General features: G+C 36.3%; 1 protein-coding gene across 28 annotated transcripts in view; it reads left to right on the forward strand.

Annotated features, from left to right (window-relative positions):
* The window catches only part of NRXN1 (neurexin 1), a 1,116,221-nt gene that overhangs the window by 569,680 nt on the left and 523,504 nt on the right, over positions 1–23,037 (forward strand). The gene's annotated exons all lie outside the window — the stretch shown is intronic.

The following is a 23,037-nucleotide window of genomic DNA, read 5'->3' on the forward strand; positions in this document are numbered from 1 at the left end:
ATTTTTAAAAACCTGGATCCGAGTAATGTTATTTCTCTCCCATTTAGAGTTGCCAGTAGTATTAAGCTGTGAGCTGATTTGCTGCTGGTGTCGCTTAGGGCTGAATAAAATTTAGCAAGTAGCTATGTCCACAACCAGATACTCTTTGTGAGTATGATGAATCTTATTAACCTTGAATTTTTTCTAAATGCAAGCCCTTAAGCTGTTTAAAGCAATTCATATGCAATCTTTACTGAAAACACCTTAAAAAAACTATAGGGAAACAGGGTCAGACCTGCCTCAGGTAAATGATAAAGGATTAAAATATTTTTCATACTAAGTAAGAAAATGTAATAAAGGACAGAAAATAAAGCATAAGGTATGACAGAGAAATGTAATATGTCATAGAAGTGCTATCTGCTACTATTTTACGTAAACTTATCTTTGTTCTTCTTTTTAGAATTGACATCATAAAAGTAGATGCATAAATGGAAGCATTGGTCTTTTTATATTATTGTTGGGCAGCTGAATAATAGTTTCAGTCTGTATCTATATGAGAAAATTTAGGTGGGGAGAAAAACACCAAAAAAGGGAATAGAGTAATGCTGTATTTGAATTATCTATGTTAGTCCCTTGCACTGTTGAGCAGCTTGATGATTCAACTCTCAGCAGCCTTTTAGTCTGTGAATTCTGCCACCTTGGCCCCTAGAAATCAAAAAGGAAGCAAACCCAGTCAGAATGTTTTCTTCACCTATGGATTTTCCTGCTAGTATGCTCTAATTTTTCTGGCTTCATTAAAACTCTGTCTGTGTAGACCTTAATTTGGCTCAAATGTTAGCACTCTTCATCATCGATCTTATAGGTAAATATGGAGGTGGCTTTCAATGTTGGTCTTATTGTGGTAACACTATCCTATCTCACCAGAGCCCAGCTAACCAGAGCTGCATTCAGAGGAGGTTTGGCTAGTCACCTTGACTAACTATTCTCAAGGAAAGACAATGGTTTTAGTTATCACTAAATGCTATTCAAATAGCCTCATCTGAATGTTTTTTTTTCCATGTGAATGCATTATATATCCGTGTTTATCGTGTTACTTCCATCTGTAGCAACACAAGAGGTGCAGAATCAAGGCAGGATGGGGATACTGCCTTAATCAGAGGTGCTAACTTTTGACACTTGGAGCCATTAAGTTTAATTTTACTTTTTATATAGATTTTACTTCTCTAAAAATGATGTACCAAAAGCCCGTGTGAACAAACTTAAGATAAATCACAGTGAATTATCAGAACCTTGCACAATACCAAATAAGTACAAATAATAAATGGCTTAGTATGACAGATTGAATAAAGAAAATGTGGTACATATACACCATAGAATACTATGCAAACATAAAAAGAAATGAGATAATGTCTTTTGTGGGATAATGGATGGAGCTGGAGGCTATTTTCCTTAGCAAATGAATGCAGGAACAGAAAACCAAATACCACATGTTCCCATTTGTAAGTGGGAGCCAAACTACGTGAACTCATGAACGCAAAGAAGGGAGCAGCAGACACCACAGTCTACTTGAGGGTGGAGTGGGAAGAGGTAGAGGAGCAGAAAAAATAATTATTGGCTACTAGGCTTAATACCTGGGTGATGAAGTGATCTGTACAACAAACCCATGTGACACAAGTTTACCTATGTAACAAACTTTCACATGTACCTCTGGATCTAAAATAAAAGTAAAAAAATACTTAGTATCATTTTATTAATCAGGAAGATATTTGAAGAGAGCAAAAGGTTAAATACTTCTCCAACTTTATGAAATCAAATTATCAGGAGTATTTTTAAAGTATAGGATTGCACGTAATTACCTTATAATTTATGAAATCTTTTATTTTAAAATAATATAATTATGATTGGATTTGGAAAGAAGTGTTAGATCAGGCCTAGGTTGTTTCTATGCTTTGTTGCTGTGGATATGCCTAGCTAGTGCATAAAAAGAACTACAAAAAATTTATGTAGATTACATCAACATATTTCAGTGCTAATATAATAATTAATATGTATTATATGCATGCCATTTAAATTTTATAAGCTTTACCTTTTCTCCAAAAATATCTGATTACTTTAAATGTAAAAAGAAGAATACTGAAGCATAAATAGATTTTTTAAAATTTTATGCCGGGCACAGTGACTCATGCCTGTAATCCCAGCACTTTGGGAAGCTGAGGCAGATGGATCACAAGGTTAGGAGTTCGAGACCATCCTGGCCAATATGGTGAAACACCATCTCTACTAAAAATACAAAAAAATTAGCTGGGCCTGGTGGTGCATGCCTGTAATTCCAGCTACTCAGGAGGCTGAGGTAGCAGAATCACTTGAACCCAAGAGGCGGAGGTTGCAGTGAGCCGAGATTGTGCCATTGCACTCCAGCCTGGGCAACAAAAGTGAAACTCCATCTCAAAAAAAAAAAAAAATTATGAATACATGATAGTTGTACATGTTTAGGGGGTACATGTGGTATTTTAATATAAGCACACAATGTGTAATGATCAAATCTGGGTAATTGGGTATCCATCATTTAAAATATTTATCACTTATTTTTGTTGGGAACATTCCAATTCCACTCTTCTAGCTATTTTGAAATATGCAATAAAATATTGTTAACTGTATTTGCCATATTGTGTTATCAAACACTACTCTTATTTCTTCTACTTATCTTTATCTTTGTATACATCAACCAACCCCTCTTCATCCTCTCCACCTTTCTACCCTTTATGGCCTCTGGTTACCACCTATTCTACTCTATTCACTGTCTCCAAGAGATCAATTTTACTAGCTCGCACATATGAGTGAGAACATGCGATATTTGTCTTTCTGAGCCTGGCTTGTTTCACTTAACATAATGACCTCCAGTTCAACTCGTATTGGAATATATATACCATTTTTTCTTTATCCGTTTATCCACGGATTCTTAGGTTGATTTCTTATCTTGGTTATTGTGAATAGTGCTGCAGTAAACATGGGAATGCAATTATCTCTTCGATATACTGATTTCCTTTCTTTTGGATATATACTCAGCAGTGAGATTGCTGGATCATAGGGTAGTTATGTGTTTGATTTTTTGAGGAACCGCCAAGCTATTCTCCATAGTGGTTGTACTAATTCACATTTCCACCAGCAGTGTACAAGCATTTCTCTTTTTCCAAATTTTTGCCAGCATGTGTTATTTTATGTCTTTTTTATAATAGCCATATTAACTGGAGTGAGATGCTATCTCATTGTGATTTTGATTTTGATGTCTCAATGTGATTTTTGCATTTCTCTGATGATTAGTGATATCAAGCATTTTTTTATATTCCTGTTGACCATTTATACGTCTTCTTTTGAGGAATGTCTTCTTTTGCCCATTTTAAAAATTAAATTATTTGTTATAATTATTTTATGATTGAATTGTTTGAGTTCTTTATGTATTCTGGTTATTACTTTTTCTTTGGATTAATAGTCTGCAAATATTTTCTCCAGTTCTTTAGATTGTCTCTTCCCTTTGCTGATTGTGAGGTATGAATATTTTAAGTAACTTCTTTGGGATGAAATGGTTAGTAATTGACACAAACAGAACTTGAATGCGTCTGCCTTCAAGGCCATATTCTTTTCTGCACCCACAGTCTCTGTTAAAGGGGGATAGATTCAATAATAATGCAACTGAAATTCCCTAGCTGCAAAATTCCCTAGAGAAATTAGTAATAAGTGCACTTTAACACTGTGTAATGTTTTTCCATGCTTTTCTCACTCTTAATTCTTAGATGTAAATTTAAACCTTATGCTTTTCCCCTCAACTGCTCAGTTGGCACTTCTACAGATGAGTTAAAATTTCAGAGTGAGCTGTCAAAAGCATACTGTCATTAACTTCCAGCTCTGTTATTAAAAAGGTACTGATTATGAAAGAGAGATGGGAATTTTCTGTGATTTTTCCATGACAGCCTTTCTGAGTTTCTCAAAAATAATAATCTAATATTTGATAGTGAAATCAGACAAAATACTTCCCAAAGTACTTTTATGTGAATCAGATTCACAATCTGTATAGTGGGAAATTAACTGTTAAGATTCAGAATTGTGTTGACCAATGAATGTGTACCAAATGATTTATTATGTTAATTATACCTGAGTTTATTCTTTATACAGTTGTTGAGGCAGAAAGAAAAAAAGACTAAGTCGGAGGTTATTAGTGTGGCCTATGAAGGTCTTTGGTAGATACACAGAGAAATACAAGAGGATACATGAAGCCCAGTGTATTAAAAGTTAATACAAGATTAATAGTAAAGACCAAGGGCCCCTCATTTTTGTAGGGAAGGGAAAAAAAAGCCTGGGGAAACATGTAGAGTCTAGAAAAAAGGTCAAGGTAAAAATAACATTGTGCTTGCATTAAGGAATAATTCAAGTCATAAGGAAAAAAAATATTACTGTGAAGGAAACACACCTTGCCCAGGGATCCCTTTTGCTTCCCTGAACAAAGCATTCTGTGTCTTTAATGAGATTTACTGTGCCAATTAAAAAGTATAGAATTCTTTTATGGGGAGGAATTATGGCCTTCTCTACAGTTCTGTGATGCTATACATGTTTTAACTCTCTTGTAGCATTCTATAGCAGCATAAAGCACAAAGGTGATATGTTAGCTCTGAGTATTATAGATTGTGTGATTTTAATGACCCTAATGATCTAAATTCACATCTCTCAGAAAAAGGCCTATAGAGTATGAGGCTTAATCTCCCCAGGATTTGGTGAGATAGGAAGGTACAAAGGCATTTCTTAACTTGAAATGATTTCAGAATGGAACAAGTTTCATAAAAGGTTCAGCTACCATAGAAGAATTTAAAAAAATGGGTCTTGAACAAGGAGGAGGCTGTATTTGAAGGAGACAGTGGAAACTGTTCGCGTAGGTGTGAACACTTCTTATAAATATATAACATATGACCCTTTAGGGAGAGAAACAGATGGAATATGTAGCAGAAGATATAAAGTACACATTTTTTCTTGGTTTCTTCACTCCAGTGGTACAGTGTATATTTTGATATTTGGCAGTTCTATTTGGAAGCTGTCAAGGCCTCATCTGGATTCCAGCAGTTCAGGGCAATGCTGATATTGTTAAGAGTTCTAGGTAGAAGCAGGCTGTTGAATTTGCTTGCAAAGCTTCTCCAAGTGATGACATAATGTCTAAATATCCCAGCCATGATTCCGTGTCAAATCTTTGATGAGTGCCCAACTTCAAGGAATCCAATACCGAGGATCCAGATTCATGCAATGATTGCACAGTCAGAGTAAGACAGTGTTGCTGAAACTGTGGGGTCCATCTTTGATGACATCAATTCTGAATCTGCTGTCCCAGGTCCTATTAAGGGAAAGTGCTCCATTTTGCTAAATTAAAAACAGAAAAGTGTCAGAGAAATACCATTTCCTCTTAGCTGCAGGAGACATTACAGAAGTAATTAAACTGGATTTTGGTGTGTCAGGCACATTTCTTTTATTGACAGTGACAGTAATTCTGTAAATCAAAACCTGGAAGCATTTTCAGTGTGTTGAAGTGCTAAAGATAAAACCTAAGGATTTTAAAATTAAATCTCATTAAACTAAAATTGATCTATAGAGTGCAGTATGAGAGGCTGCTGCCTCAGTTCTAAATGCAACCTCTCTTTTGACATTCAGTGCCTACGGTATCTGAGTCCCTGAAAGCTATGGCCATGTAAAGCCAAATGGAGTAGGTCTTCAGTATTATCTCTCATTTATGGTTTTGGGGTCTCCAGGAAAATTCTCTCTCCACTATCTCAATATTTCCTTTTCTAATGTTGTCAGTAGGTTTTGTTAACATGCAGTTTTTCTGGCATTCTTTTATTCTTTCCACATTTAAGTTCCTCCACAATCTTATGCAACAACTCTACAGCATGCTTTGTTCTTCACATGCTCTGCCATCAACTCTTTGATTCAGAGAAGTATAGAGACACACTGGTGTAGTCAATACCTTTTCTTTATGCCTTCATCCCTGCTAAATGATGCCCTCATTTGGGCTGTCCTCTTCCTTCCCTCCTTCCGCCCTGCCTAAGAAAATTCAGCCTGTGGAGATGATCCAGCTCACATCAAGTTCATCCAGAGTAGTGCAGTCTTTGATTACTTGATGGTTCTTCTGCTTCTGAACCCAAATATTTACTGTCTAGAGTTGTCTTTTTATGTGTGTAAGTCTTTATTTCTCATCTGTAGTTTATTATCTCATTCTTCTGTTTTTGGTATTATTTCTCATAACACTTATTAAATGCTCAGTAATATTTGAAGATTGGTATCTTGGAGGCTCCGTTAATTAACTGTGTGTGTGTGTGTGTGTGTGTGTGTGTTTATCTTTGCCCATTTCTGCAGCTCTTTTAAGAAAATATGTACATGTCACATCACATCTGGCAGGAGTAATTTATTATGCTTTATCACATTAATGAAAATGCATTTTTCAATATCTTTATTCCTGATAGTAAAGACCCGGTGAAATTAGAGTCTTATGTAACTAGGAACAAAATGCTTTGAGTAAAGGTTCTGTGTGTGTATCTAGGAAAAGTTTCTATGTGAGTGTGTATGTGTATATGTTCATGAGCACGTATACATATCATGGGAGATGATGGATTTAGCAAACATTTTCTATTTTCTTCACATTCCACTGCAGCAGCCCTGATTTGTATATTATCATATTAATTATTTTTATTTATTTATTTATTTATTTACTTCGAGATGGATTCTCACTCTGTCACCCTTGCTGGAGTGCAGTGGCGTGATTTTGGCTCACCACAACCTCTGCCTCCCAGGTTCAAGCGATTCTCGTGCCTCAGCCTCCCAAGGAGCTGAGATTACAGGCATGCGCCACTACGCCCCGCTGCTTTCTGTATTTTTAGGAGAGATGGGGTTTCACCATGTTGCCCAGGCTGGTCTTGAACTCCTGACCTCAAGTGATCTGCCCACCTCGGCCTCTCAAAGTGCTGGGATTACAGGCCTGAGCCACCTCACCTGGCCTGTATATTATCATATTAATTTTGACAACTGCTAGGATATTTTGTCATTTCAAGATAACTATTTTTTGGTCACTTTACTTTTTTCCCACTGATTAGCTGATACTACGGGAATCATCAGATCATTGTGAAATGCTACAATACTTATTTGATCTTTTTTATGTAAGCTTTAAGATTTGACAGTCTTGAAGTATTTTTCCAGCAATAACATAAGCTCTCTGGGGATAATAATCCCATTTCTCTTACAGTAGTAGCATATCACTTCTGTGCTCTGCTTTAGTCCTCCAGTGTCCCTGAAGAATTCTCTATGTGTTCCCTTTGCAGAAGCCACAGGAGACCCAAATGTCCATTTGATGTGGTATAGTTGGAATTGAAAATGTTCTTGGTGATTTTTCTTTCCGTATTAAATATGCAAAAGATAGCATTTATATATGCAACCGTACCAAGAACAAGAGACTTAGTTTGCGTGATTGTTGTGGTTCAATATTTTTGTAGAATATACCTGAAATCAGCTTAATAGGTGATGAGTATAGTGACAACATCAGAAACAGAACAAATTGGTTGTTGGAGGAGTTGAGAAAAAAAGTTTAAATAATAAATTCCAAGAATACTAGAATTTGTCTACCTGAATCAAAAAGAAGGTAATTAGACTAATAAGAGATAGTTTGACTAGATTAGTCATTCCCAAACGGTGGTACCTGGGTCAGCATTGTCAACATTGCCTGTGAATCTGTCAGAAATACATATTCTTAGATCTCACCCCAGACCTCCTGAACCGGGAACTCTGGGAGGTAGTGCTCTGAAATCTATGTTTTAGGAGCCTCCATATGATTCTAATATACCCTTACATTGAAGGACTATTAGACTATTAGATTATCTTTAAAGTCCTTTCTTTAGTTCTTTGCTTTCCAGATAATGAAAGACTTTAATAGAATGAAAGTTGTTCCCAAAGAAATTTTGTAAATAGAACATCATGGCAACATTTATGAGAGGGTTTTAATACTATCTTGGAATATTTAATATATGGTGATTTGAAAAGAATACAAAATTTCATTTTGATTATCAGCCTCTCCCATTGGCTGGCAATCTTGAAAATGTTTGAAAAGTTCCTGTTCTCATTATTTGTGCTATGAAAAAGCTATTTCAAGGCAAAATTTTCCCTCCAGTGTGAGGAGAATGACCAAATCCAAGTGCACATTTCTGTATTACTATTCTTTTGTGTTCTTTGAAATAATAGCCTGATAATTTATATAGATTGAGAATTAAAGTTTCATCCTTGTCTGTAAACAGATTTAAACCCACAAAAAACTTGAATCAACAGAACCACTGTCAAAATTGCCATTTATATTAGGTACATATTCTTCACATGGCATTCTTTTTCGTTGCCTAAAACATTCCCCATGTTTGTGTATTCTTACCACTTGCTAAACAAATTGATTCCAGTTTACCAGCAATTCCAAACACAGTTTCCCATCTGGTTAGCAGCCCATATCTAGTAAGAGCTTCATATTTATTTCTTTTTAAATCACATGGGATTTACATGCAAAGATTCTTCGGCTGTAATCCCAGTATGTGACCTTGAGCAAGTCACTTCAGCTGTGTGGGCCCCAGTTTCCTCATTATAAAATGAGGGATTTGGTTTGCCTTGTCTTTAAGGTCTGTAGAGCTAAGAGTCTGTGATTCATTGTCACTATATTCTTTCTCTTCTTTTTCCTCAACCCTCAGACCTATTTTTACTTGTTTAAGGCTCTTCTAGGATGCAGCCTACAGCTCAGCCACAGTACACGAATCTTAAGCTGTATTTTAGCCAAAGACCTTTCCTGCCAATTCCTATAAAAAGGAAGAACTTGGAAAAAGAAATCTGATTAATGGGATGTCTTCCTCTTTTCAGAAAGGAAACTTTGAATTAATCCTGAGACACAGGGCAAAGACTTCAGCTATTCTTTTTCTTTCATGTTTATGTAGCTATTTATTTATAACTTCTCTCAGATATCTACTTACATCAACTTTAAGTTGAAATATTTTGCGAATGCAGAGATCATGCCTGTGTACTTGCTTAGCTAAATGCTGGAGTAATTATTACTGGTATGTAAATAAATGCTTTTTCATAATTAAAAAACAGTAGTATAATTGCATATGTGTAAGTGTTAATATAGGCAGGAATACTACTACTAACTAAACATCAGCAATAAACTAGGATTTGATATGTTAAAGATATTTCTTCTCATAACATTCTTGCGTAATAAAAATTGTGACATCAATTTTACAAAAACTGTACTTAAGATGTATGCCTGTGTTCTCATGTTAATAAGAATTAGAACTCATTTCAAATTCCATTTTCTGCCATCCACAGATCGTGTTATGAAATATCTCAGTATTGAATAAAATAGCTAAGTTGAGAAGAGTTATGTGCATTCTTCTCTTTCAAATGTTTTAAAATGTATACAAGGTAGATTAATATATGTAGATTTATTTAACATAAGAAATTGCAAAAATGAGGAAGAACCGATGCAGAGCAAGGTGAGTACTATTTTCCCTTCTAAATTGCTCATCTGCAGGTCTGCCTCCTGTACATGTTAATACGTGTGACTAACAACCTAATGAAGCTTTAGAAGAGCTATACCTTCAAAAAGAATAGCTTTGTATACCTCGTTCAGTGAATGAGCAGACTTTAAAAATGATGGTTTTGTGAAGTAGAAAATGGAGCATTCCAAATAACCAGGAAAATATTTATACTCTTTATTTCAGATAGTGCACATTCAAAATGTTGTTGAACAAAATATTGTGAAATAGGCCAGGCGTGGTGACTCACGTCTGTCACACCAGCACTTTAGGAGGCCAAACTGGGCAGATCGCTTGAGCCTGGAAGTTCCAGACCAGCCTGGTCAACATGGCAAAGCCTTGTCTCTACAAAAAATGCAAAAATATTAGCTGGATGTGGTGGCATGCACCTGTAGTCCCAGCTACCTAGGAGGCTGAGGTAGAAGGATCCCTTGAATCCGAGAGGCGGAGGTTGCAGTGAGTGATAATGCCACTGCACTCAACAGAGGGAGACCTTGACTCAAACGACAACAAAATATTGTGAAATTTTAAGCATGTGACTTCTCCTAGTTAGCAGGTTTCTAGTCAATGGTTTCGGAGTGTAAAGGAAAAAAGATATTTGCTAGTGAAAGTAACTTTTCATGAGGTTATCTCTCCTGCCTATAATTTCTACACTTGTGAAAAGATATTTTTTGTGCTAAAAGCTGCTATGATTAAATTTTAGTGAATTCTATCTCTCTGGCTGATACCTGCACTGTGTGTGACTTTAATACCTCTGCTTCTGGCCTAAAACGCAGTTGGAGGAAAATGAGAAACAGCGTGAAAGCATCGTTTCACTTTCCAAGGATAACTTATGAGAAAAGAGAAAGGCCTTGTGTGTAGTTCTGCTCTGTATATTAGGAACATATCTACATGGTAAATTACCTTATTGAGACTATTATTAATTGAGCAGTTACTATGTGCAAAACATAATGAGAAATACAGAAAGTGGAGTGATTGGGTCCCTGCCTCAAAGAAGTCTTCATTTTAGTTGGGGAAATTATTTCCAAGACCCAGGATAGAAGGGATTTTTTTTTTTTTTTTTCTGTTTTGCTCCATGACCTATCACAAGTGCTTCCAACCATGCCTGGTGCTTAATATATAGTCAGTATATATTTATGGAATGAAGTAAATATACTGTTAATAAGATAACTAACAATTTAAGTGCTCATTGTGTGCTGCAAACCATTGCCGTGTGCATTCAGAAGAGAGGAAAGGCACAATTGTGTGCTGGCTAAGTAGAAATGAGCGATGGAAGTGAGATGGACCTTAATTGGGAAGACAGAAGTAGGAAGAGCATTTCACACAAGGGAGATACTGTGAGCAAAGGTGAATTTATATATAAAGTGATCACAGAGCAAAACACATCCCTTGAACACCTTCTATAACAATAGGTACTTTGCTACACTCTATATTTACAGAAGTAAACAGATGAGGCTTCAGGTGGAGTAGAAAAAACAGACTTTGGAGACAAATAGATCCAGAATTGCATTCTGACTGCCACATGGCATCTGTGTGGCCATAGACAAGTTGATTAACATATCTGAGAGTCAGCTTCTTCATCTGTAAAATGGAAACACAATTACAGATCTTGCAGGGTTGATTTGAGAATTAAAGATGATATATGGTAAGATCCTCGCTGTACCCCAAAACTAGTAGGAATTATATAATTGGTAGCTATTGAGTTGCTGCCTTTGCCTTTGCTTTCAAGGAGCTCATACACAAGAGGAAATGCCTGACATGTACAGATCATTATGGGACAATTTATGAAGTAATTTAATACCTTGCTTTTCAAAATGTAGTGCCATATACCCATGTAACAAACCTGCACATGCACTCGCATATTTAAAATAAAAGTTGAAATTTAATGTGGTCAGAGGACCAGGAGCATCAGCAGCACCTGCAAGCTTACTAAAGATGCAAACTCACAGACCTTCCCTCCCCCACACACCTACTGACTCTGAATATGCTTTTGACAAGATCCCGGATGATTCATATGCACATGGAAGTGTAAGAAGCACTGCTCTAATAGAAGCATGTAAAAAGGGCAGAGGAAGGAGTGACTAAGTCGACTTAAGGAAATGAGGGAAGACTTCTCTTAGAAAGTGATATTTGGAAAAATTCAGAAAGAAATAATGTCGTCTTTTGGATTAACTTGTTTAGTAAATGAGAATATCCAATTAGAAAAATTCTGTATAGATTCACTTTCTTGACTTCACCATTTTTACATTACTTTTACTTTTTGGCCATCTCCACTGGTTTAGCAGGCTAAATGCATGCCAAGGCAACAGTTTTATACAAGTGAAGACAATTCCTGCATTCCTGCGTCTATGCATTAGAAATAATATGCTCTAAAATCAAAGATTTATTGTGAATTTGACCATAAAAGGTCTGAATTCACCAGTCAATTTGGGATGCAGGTATTTCATTAGATGATCTAGTTTAACCAGGAAGATCTTGGCAAACTCTGCTTCGTTCTGGGCCAGTAATAATGTGAGAGTCAGTCATTTGGCGTTCATGAAAAAATAAATATCCAGCTTTCCATAGGCTGTTCCTGAAGGTCTCTTTGGTTTAACATAGTTATTTCTTTTATTTATTTATTTTATTTTATTTTGTATATTTTAGTGTTAGAATTGCTCTATTTTATGTGGAGCCACGTGCTTCTGTTCAATGAGTCGGCAGGTGGCTCCAATCCTGTAATTATGATCTGGATTGTCGGCTGCCAAAGCACAAAAGGAAACGGTAGTAATCCACTCCGGTGCTCTTTAGTGAATTGTTGCATATGCTTTTTAGTGTATCACTGCACATAAGTATCACAGTAGCAATGAAACTATTAGGGTAATAAAAGATATGCATTTTAGTTTAGTAAAAAGTGTCATAAAATTCAATTAACTACACTTTCCCAAATAGCAGTTCACTCTGGGAAGCTCAGGGTTTCCTAATCTGAAATTACATGTTCCTTTCACGTTTCCTAGTGACCACCACTAATGCTTTAATCATTACACCTACTCCTCATTGTGCAACATTATCATCTCCGAGGGTCCCTTTGTTTCCTTATCTTTTTGCACGTTTTTTTCCTGCTTTTCTACTTGTAGCTTTGTAGAAGCAGTTACAATACAATGGAGTCAGGTTTGGTTTTGCCGTTCTATTCTTTAATTGGAGGGAGAAAGTGAGATGAATAGCATAAGCAATCCACATAAAGTTAGGCATTATAATTACCCAGAAATTGAGGAAAATGTTCTTTGGTGGTGTATCCACAGCTAATGAGGAAAGAACAGAGTTTTTATTTATTAGACGACCAGAGAATCTGACTAACCCCTGCTTTGCTAATCTATAAAAGTGAACATTCATTCTATATTTTTAGATCGTTCACCTTCCCCTCAAAAGTAGCTTAATAGCACGGAGTAGAGAAAGGTCTCCCGGTGTTCAGATTTTATTACTTTCACTGACTAAAGTGCAGTACATTTCCTAGTATAATTACACCCCAGTTGTCACAATAAATGAACACAGTATATTTTACGATACACTTTACTTGCTTATTATCATGTTTGTTCACACATCTCTCAGACTTAATAACCCATGGGGGGCTTCTGCCATCATTGGTGAATGGAAATTAGTGAAGTTCTCTATTTCATTTGTGGCGAGATTTTTATTTCAACTGAAGAAGCCATAAGCAGGATAGATAGTACATTTAGGGAATTAGGTATATATATATATATATGTATGTATATATAGGTATATATAGGTGTGTGTGTGTGTATATATATATATATACATATATATATATATATGTATCTATGTATCTATGTAACGTTCCCCTGCTTACTATGTGATTTTTAAAAATCTAGGAATCTCCCAGCACTCACACAGGTGAATATTAGCTAAATGCATTTTTAATAGAAACCAAGTGAGATTTCTGATTATTTCTAAAAATAAAAACAAAGAAAATCCTGGATGTAAACAGAGCTATCTTTTGAAATATATATATATATATATATATATATATATATATATATATATATGAATTTGATTTCAGATCGACCTTTTCTGGGACAGAATTCCTTTTTTTTTTTGAGACAGAGTCTCACTCTGTCACCCAGGCTGGAGAGCAGTGTCACAATCTGAGCTCACTGCAACCTCTGCCTGCCAGGTTCAAGCAATTCTTGTGCCTCAGCCTCCCAAGTAGCTGGAATTACAGGTGCGTGCCACCACACCTGGCTAATTTATGTATTTTTATTAATAGTAGAGATGGGGTTTCACCATGTTGGCCAGGCTGATCTTGAAATTCTGACCTCCAGTGATCTGCCCACCTTGGCCTCCCAAAGTGCTGAGATTACAGGCATGAGCCACCATGCCCAGACAGCATTGCTTTTTAAATTTGTGGAAGGGCCAGAAAAAATGTCAAAATTTATATTTAGTTTGATTAGTTTGGGGTCAAAATATCAGAATGCAATCTGATATTTGAGGGATTGTCCATTCTACTCACTACATGACAGTTGCAGTCATTATTAGAGAGATCTAAAATGTAGCAATATGGTAAAGAGATAATTTTATTTAACAAGAAGATAAAGGATTGCATTACCTGAATTGCCTGGTATTATAATACATTTTTGTAAATATGCAGGGCACTTTCCCTCAAATCAGACAAGGCACAATTACTTGGGCTTGGCCATTGAATAAGTACTTAACATCTAAATTTGTTGGCAGGTTTAAATCATTTTTGTCTAATTATAAAAATAATGCATATTTGTATAACAATTAAAATATAGAACAAGTAGAAGACAAAATAAAATCACCTATGCTTCCACAGTTAGGTGTCTCCCCTTTTAAAGGAGGATTTCAATTCAACAGCCAGAAAGTATTACTCAGTATTTGCTATGGGTTTAGGATTATGTTAAGTATTGAGAACAAAAAGGAGTAAAGGAAGGAAGGAACAAAGAAAAAGAGGGAGGGAGGGAGGAAGGAAGGAAGGAGGAAAGAAAGAAGGAAGGAAAGAAGGAGGGAAGGAAGGGAGGAAGGAAAGGAGGGAGGGAAGGAAGGAAGGGAGGGAGGGAGGAAGAGGGGGAAGGAGGGAGGGAAGGAAGGAAGGAAGGGAGTAAGGAAGGGAGGGAGGAACAGGGGAAAGGATGGAAGGAAGGAAGGAGGAAAGGAAGGAGGGAAGGAAGGAAGGAAGGGGCAAGCAGGGGGAGATAGGAAAGGAAGGAAGGAGTGAAAAGAGGGAGGGAGGAAGGGAATGGGGGAAGGAGGGAAGGAAGTAAGGAGTTAATTTTACTATGTAGATATAAAATAAAAGCCAGACATAGTGACCAAGGGTCATTGCATAGGATTGTACAATTTATATATTACAAAAATTTAAAAGGCACCATCCACCTCAACTAGTTGCACCATTATTTTGATACGGTTTTCTGCAACTATGTGTCTTGATGAAGGCGCACCTTTCTTTTTTTTTTCTTTTTTTTCCAGTTCACACAAAGTTACCTTATGTGCTTTAGTGAGCAATACGAGTTGGTGTATAATCAAGAATAATATGATATAATACAGTATAAATATCTTAGGCTTTATGAGTGAGGGATAACTTAAACCAGGCCTTGCAGTTTATGAATTGTTTAATGTCTATTTAAAAAGATAAAGAAATTGAGAATGTCAATACCATGTTTCAGGACCTATCTTTTAGAAAAGCAATGGAGAGGAGGAATGGACAAAGAGTAGGGGATGTCCCTAGTCCTGAGGGGCCTTCTCCTGAGAAAGTCTCCTCTTTCCAATCCCTAGGTAGAAATATTGCCACAGGTGTCCTTGCCCTAACATACCCTATTTTTCTGTCATACCGTTAGCTCATTTGCTGTGAAAGTCCTTTCATATGTCATTGCTTAAGGTTGACAATTATACCCATCCATCTACATTGTGGCAATTATTTCCTCGTGCAGAGTATAGGGATAAGTGAAATTCCCATGTATCCTAATACACTAAGGATACAAAGATAAGCAAACAAGAAGTCCTTGTTCTTCCCCTCATGGAGTTTGTAGTCTTGCTGAGGTGAGTGGTTCACAAATTGGGAGGATAATAAAGGCGGATCTCAGATTTTCCAGAGCTCAGAATTTCATTTAGTTGCCTTTTCAGATTGGACACAGCCTCCTTGTAAATTGTTTTTCTTTGACTGCAATGATTCATTCCCTTTGTGATCCAAGAGTTACGTGGATAAAAGCTATTGACTATCTACATTTGTTAGGTATATGCACTGAGAGATTCACATACTTCCTCCAGTTGAAAAACTTTACTTCTTTGCGACTGCCTTCCTTACAACTGTTCCAGGATATTGAGCAAAATATATGGAATTTATTTTCCTTCCTGATACTCTTTATCTCTCCTGATGCAGTGGTTGTTTTGGTTATGTGGGGTATTGCGGGCCATCCAGCAGGACTTTTTTAGGACAGCACATGAATAAACCCTTTTATGGAAACTAAAAGGAAAAGAACTTAGTGGGGTAAAATGTGGAATGCTTCCAGAAGCAAAGTCTGCTTTTATTATGGCAGCAGGAACAAGTTACGGGCACAGTGCTTCCTGCATGCCAGTTATTTTGGTGTTAAATTATAAATGCTGAGATGAGGGTCAGGCACTTGCCTGAGTGTTAAATTTAAGGGGGAACCAAAAAGCTCAGTAATCAAGATAAATTATATTTTACTGCAATATTTGAAAAAAACAATCTGAATAATGCAAAAATATATGATGAACAAAATGTGAAAAATTTAAATAAAGACAGCATCAATATTATTGAATTTCCCTTTTGCCTCAGGCTCCAGTGCAGCTCAGGATACCACTGTTATTGATCTTGTCTTTATTTAAAATTTTGATATGTTATTCATCATGAACAACTTTTTATTTTTAAAATATTAATTTTGATTTTTAAGGTATTGATTTAAAATGTTATTTATCTTACTCACTGACTTTTTGGTGTCCTCTTAAATATTGCCCCTGGGCCAGTGCCTGAAACTAGTCCTGGCCAATACCTACTTTAAAAAGGTCCGATAGGCAGACACATAATTCGAGTAGAGGCAGCGCTGCTTCTTGAAGTTGGCTTGATTCATTATGAATGCATAAATCCTATGACTCATCTGCAGGACTGTAAATCCAAAGACAAGTAAACAATATTGAGTATATGACGCCATTATGGGTTCTGTGGGTGCTGTAATTTACTGAGGTTATTCAGCTTCCAAGAGGCTAATCACAACCAGGGAGTTAATTGCATCCCCTTGCATTTCAGAAAATTAAAGTCAGGCAGCTCTGTCCCACACTGTTTTCTATGAAATCTTATTACTTTTATGTATATATATTTTTTCCTGTGACAGAGAATGGATACCCCAAGGCTAAGATTAAATGTCTTTGACTACACTTTTAGCTATCTAAGACTAAAGATTTTTATCAGAGAAGAATGAAAGAATCATTGCATGCCTTGATTGTGCTGTCATTGGACGGAAATTTATAAAGCACACTTAAAGTCACAAAAGCAGTGAAGGAGGAAGTGAAAAATCCTTGATGAACAGGTTGTGGTTAGCAGTAGTTTTCTCCTCAAAAGCAGTCCATCTATAATACCAAGAATTCAAATCAAATTTTATGTTTAATTCTTCCTTTTATGCCCCAGGTACATTTTTGTAATTAAACAGTCAAATATTAAAGTTATTTTTAAATTTCCAAATGGCAATCTATAAGACAGAAAAAAATCCCCACAGACAACAGAGGACAGATTTTATAAAGTGTATATTGAAAGTCTGGAAGGTTTTACATGTTTAGTCCATGAACACAAATAAGTATTGTATATATGGAACTATTTTGACTGTGAATAGCTGCAGTTTGAAGACCTTCTTTAAGTTCTGTAATGAACCAAACAGTGGCATGGATCATTCACTGGTCATTCTAAAGGATCCCCAAGCCTCTCCTTCTATAAAATAAAAGCTGAGGTTCAGAGATTTTCAAATGCTTAGGCCCAGATCACATACTGATTTAGAGGCACATTGCAAACTAAGACCCTGGAATTCTAATTCTCAGTGAAGTTCCCTTTCTACTCGGTAACATGACATCACTTAGTTACCAGTGCTCCACCCCTCAGACTAACAAACAGATAATAAGAACATGAGCTGCTAGCTGTCCTCATACAAACTCACAAATGACCCATTTCTGGCCTCACACTTTCTATACGACTGAAGGCCAAGGCCGTACTTGAAGACAAAGCTAAAAGCAATAAGAAGAAAATTCTCCTATATTCACACCATCTCCACTTTCTTCTTCATATACTGTATTTTGGAATCGTGCTTACTGTCTTATCCTGCTTATCTATTCAAGTACTTAGTCTTTCTGTTATTTCTCTCCCCCCCTTGAGTTGTCAATATTATTTAATGGATTGTACTAATCTTACAAACAAATAAACCAAACATTGCTTCTCTTGACCTAACCTTAAACATCTACCTCATGCTCTTTTTCTTGGTTTTCTTTCACAGCCAAGCTCTGTGAAAGTTTTCAATTATGAATAAAACCTAATGTCAATTAGTCACCCACGTTCACTATTCAACCCACTCCAATCTGGCTCCCATGAAAGCATGTAGCCAAAACTCCTATTGCAAAGAACACCAATCATCTTCACATTGTCAAATTCATTAAATATTTTTCAGATATCATCCTACTCAATATCTAATCATCCTACTCAATACTTAATCAATTTCAAAACAAGGCACTAAACACACATGGTTGTCCTCCTTCCTCTGTGACTTCTTCCAAGGTGTCCACCAACTCTGCTGCTCTACCTATCTCCTAAATGTTGATGTTTCACAGGACATGATTCCAGAAGTCTCCTCACTTAATATCCCTCATCCAATTAATCTCATCCATTCTCATGCCCTTAAATACTATCATTATGCCAGTAACTCTGATATTTCTGTCATTAGCCCAGACATCTCATATTCAGATTTTTGCATGCAAAATTGTACTTAACATTTTCAGTTGTATATCTCACAGGTATCTCAACCTTCATGTGTTCTAAATTGAAGTCCTGGTACTTCCCTCCTCACTCTCCACATTTCTCCCTCCTTCATCTTCTCCCTTTTTAGAAAATGGTGCCTCAATTTATCTGGTTGGATAAGCTGAATAACTTGAAACTTCCGCAATAGGTGTACAGATGTGCACTTAATTAAAAAGTTACAACAAAGGAAATTTAAGGATATGTGTGGCATCTAATTCTTCTTTTATTTCAAGTGTTTGAAGTATGGATTTCGTAATATTTCATATATATAGACCTTAGAAATAATAATGATAGGCAACATGTAGGACCACTATGTGCTAGACATGGTGCTAATATTTTATAGGCACTAGTATTATCCTAACAGATGATAAATCCAAGGCACACAAAGGTCAAGAAACTTGCCCAGGATCATAGAGCTATTAAGTAGCAGAGCTGAGATTTGAGCCCATGAAGTCTCATTCTTGGGTACTTGTTCATAACAATTATGTTCACTATAGAAAGTATGCAGTATAGCCACAGTGATGGACATATGTTAAGACAGTGTACTGAAGGCTGACTAGAGAGACTTCACTGGAAGGAACTACCAGTGGATGCTGATCCAACTCTGTAAACATATAACAGTGCTTGGAAAGAGCTGATGGTTTATCATATCATCCCATGATTCTTTCCAAGATTTTTGACAATACAGAATTGAATAGTAGGTGTATCTGCCTTATGGGCAGGAAACCACCAAATCAGGTGCTGATGGATGACCATTTTTTACATAAGTTTTCAGAAATTTTCAATAAAATTTTTATTTTTTCGATATTTTAAGACCAAAATAATATCAAGCTGTTTTATGTCTATATGGCAGCATCTTCCCTGTTTCTTCCATTTATGACTACACTTAAAATAATTGATTTTTAAAATAAAAAGCCCAGAACAAGTTATACAGACGATTTGTTGTTTCTATGGAGTAGGAGTCTTGGACAAAATGCACAACCCCATTCTTTTCCTATTAGACTCTTGGGAAACACATACTGTTTTCTAACTTTCCCACCTACTGCTGGAAAGAACAAATGCCATTTATCCCAATTAAAATTATAGGGTGAATTTTAATATCATACTAAAGTAAACCTTGTTAAATGTTCCATGTCAATGGAAAGTTGTATAATTTTTTTAAATTTTAAGACATACAAGAAATATATCTCTACTTATTCACACCCAGATCCTTCTTTTTAAATAAATTAATTTTAAAAAGAGGAAGAAGAAGTGAAATCAGAGAAGTAAGAAAGAACTAATAATCCATTTACCATGAAATAGGTAATTATATAGCCAATTTATAATTTGGGGACCCCTAAGACAAGTGGCTACCTTTAAGATAAAATATCTACTTTGAATCACGGGCATTAACATTTCTTAAATTTCCTAGATTCCTTAAGTGATATCTTCAATGGTGTTCTGATGAAAAACCAAATTCAAAAATTCTGTAGAAGAAAAGGCATCAAATACAGAACAATCAGAAGTTCTAGAAATTTGATAATCTTCTCTGTATTTCAATTGCTTAAAATCTGTGTTAATGTGTCTGGCTTTTCTTTAATCGAAAAAGCTACAGAGTATCTATGATGAAGACTCAGAGTGAAGTGGAATCACATAAATCTATTAAAGATTCATATTTCACCTGTGTCACAATGGATGGACTTTAAACTTCTTATATCAAAAACAAATGAAAATTTTCATTTGATCAGATAGAAAATCAGGGTATGAACTTAAACATAAAGATCATGATAGCTTGGAAGTTATGTGCACGTTTTCATAAATCAAAAATATGAGCACAAAGGAAAAAATAACTCTTAGAGGAAATATAAGATTATTGTTTGTGTTAATCCTAAACCACACTGGGGGAAAGAGAGGCAGCAATGCAACAAAAAAACTGAGGAAGGAGGAGTTCTTTGTTCAAACATTACTACTTCAATGAGACCTTTTCTTGCCACCTTATATAAAATTATACACCTCCTATCTTATCCTCCTTGTCCTCCTTTCCTGCCTTATTTTCTCATTTAAACTTGACATCTATCAAACCATCTATTTTAGTATTTATTTATTATTCATCTTGACTTCATAAGGGCAGAGATACAATCAGTTTGGTATAATATTGTATCTTCTAAATAATAATAATAATAATAATAAAAACTATAGTCAGATTTGGTTTCAGAAACTAGATCCATCAGGTTTGAAACATTAAGTGGTTGTACATACTCTTGGCATCCCATCTCCAAACTTAAGTCCAGCTCTAAGAATCTCTTTGGAGATTCTGGACCCTATGTCATCTGGAACCAGACTCTCTCTTTACTCCTTTTTCCTTCTCCCTGTCTAATCAGCCTATCTCCTCATGCCCAGTGTATGCCATACTAGTCCCTGCCTTGCTGTCATTGCTCATAGTGAAATCCTCACTGGAATATCCTGCTATCCTTGCTTCCAACGGAACAAATCCTGACAACTCTTGAGGATGAGTTGAAGTGTCCGTAAATCTTTCCCTTTTTCCTCTAGTCATAAATGATCCAGTGTGGGCTTTGGACTCTGGGTGGAGATTGAAATCCATGCTCTGCTAATTTACTAGCTCTGATACCTTTTATAAAGTGCCTAATGTAGATTTTTAGTCTGCATATTTTGAGTAATTCTTTTAATCTGTAACATGAAGATAAATCTATTATGGAAAAGGCCTAGCACATAATGACCTTTCAGTAATCTTTCTTTTCTTTTTTTTTTTTTGAGACAGAGTCTCACTCTGTTGCCCAGGCTGGAGTGCAGTGGCACAATTTCGGTTCACTGCAAGCTCTGCCTCCCAGATTCACACCATTCTCCTGCCTCAGCCTCCCGAGTAGCTGGGACTACAGGTACCCACCACCACGCCCGACTAATGTTTTGTATTTTTATTTTTTTTTTTAGTAGAGACGGGTTTTCACCGTGTTAGCCAGGATGGTCTCGATCTCCTGACCTCGTGATCCACCCGCCTTGGCCTCCCAGGGTGCTGGCATTACAGGCGTGAGCCACCGCGCCAGGCCCTTTTTAGAACTTTCTAGGAATCTGTTTTTCCAATTGCTTTGTATATCAGGCTCTCTGCGTCTGTCAGAACTGCTACTGCATGTATAACACTGTCTTTAATGTTCACTTTTGTGTTCAGATATTTGTATATTCAGTTTTGTTGACTGTAGTTTTCCTTAAGGGTTTTCTTAAAGCAATGACTATTTATTATGTTTCTCTATGTTCCAAAACTTAGTGCATTGTTGGCTACCTTATGCTTACTGTATGTGACAACTTTTCAGGGGCAACCAGAAAGATTCAAAGACAAAACATCTACTAAACATACTACCCAGCAACCTAGCTACAACTGCATTGCATTGCTTGTTTCCAAGCTGCAACTCTTAGTGCTGGAGGTATTGTAGTCACCATGTCTGATCTCAATCTTTTGGCAGGACAAGAGAGCCACCGATCCTAGAAGACACAATTTTGGCTTTTTAAAGCTAGCCATTAGAACCCACAGTGGCCCCTGCCGACTGTGAGGTACTATTTTATGTAAAGGCATATCCCTCCAATGACAGCTTGCTTTGAGTAGCTGTGGCAACTTTCCATAGTGACTATAGAAATAGCAAGTCTTTTGCCAAACAAGACAATATATGAATGACAACAGAATGCATCGTGGTCATAGGAGAAGCCACCAGAAGATCTATTGTAGAGAATATTTTCTATATTTTTCCTTACTGTTATTTTTCCTTCTTCAACATTTAGTAGAAGTTTAAAGCATATATACCAAATATGCCCCTGGGGAGAAGCATTAGACCCTTTTCTGATTATTAATAAAACATTTATTAGTCGTTTTTATTCTCCAGTAAAACTTAGGACAGGTCTATATTTGAGAATCTTTTTCATCCTATAATTTGAATCAAAAATTAAAAAACATGGAAACAATATATGACCTCAGTGAAGCATAGCACCTGCTCAAACACACTCATAATGTGAGAAAAATTGCACTTGCCAGATTGTACTGATCATTTCCAAGTTGACACAATAAAGTGACATCTGTGCTTAAGCAGTAGCCTGCCATTTTCTGTTAGCATTTTTGAGTCAGCTCAGAACAAGTCCACTCCCCCCAGTTCCAGTGCAGTCAGAAGGTTTTCCCAGGGCCTATTCCTGGACAGGCTAGAAGCAAAGATTCACTGGTTGACATTTTGCTTTGGCTGTCTATAGTGAATCATGTAAGATAAATCCCACTCCTAGTTTTCTCCATCTGGGGCTGTATATCCACATGCAAATCAGGCAAATTGAAACACAAAAACTCAGGGTTCTTGTACACTAAGTTAACTTCTAACCATGCCTGGAGAAGAGTTTTTGATCCTACTGGAAGTCAGAAAGGAGAAGGCTCTGCTATACTCAGTTAACTCCTGGCCATGACCTGGGAAAATTTTT

This window comes from Pan troglodytes, chromosome 12 (assembly GCF_028858775.2).
Source record: "Pan troglodytes isolate AG18354 chromosome 12, NHGRI_mPanTro3-v2.0_pri, whole genome shotgun sequence".
In the NCBI taxonomy this organism is placed as follows: domain Eukaryota; kingdom Metazoa; phylum Chordata; class Mammalia; order Primates; family Hominidae; genus Pan; species Pan troglodytes.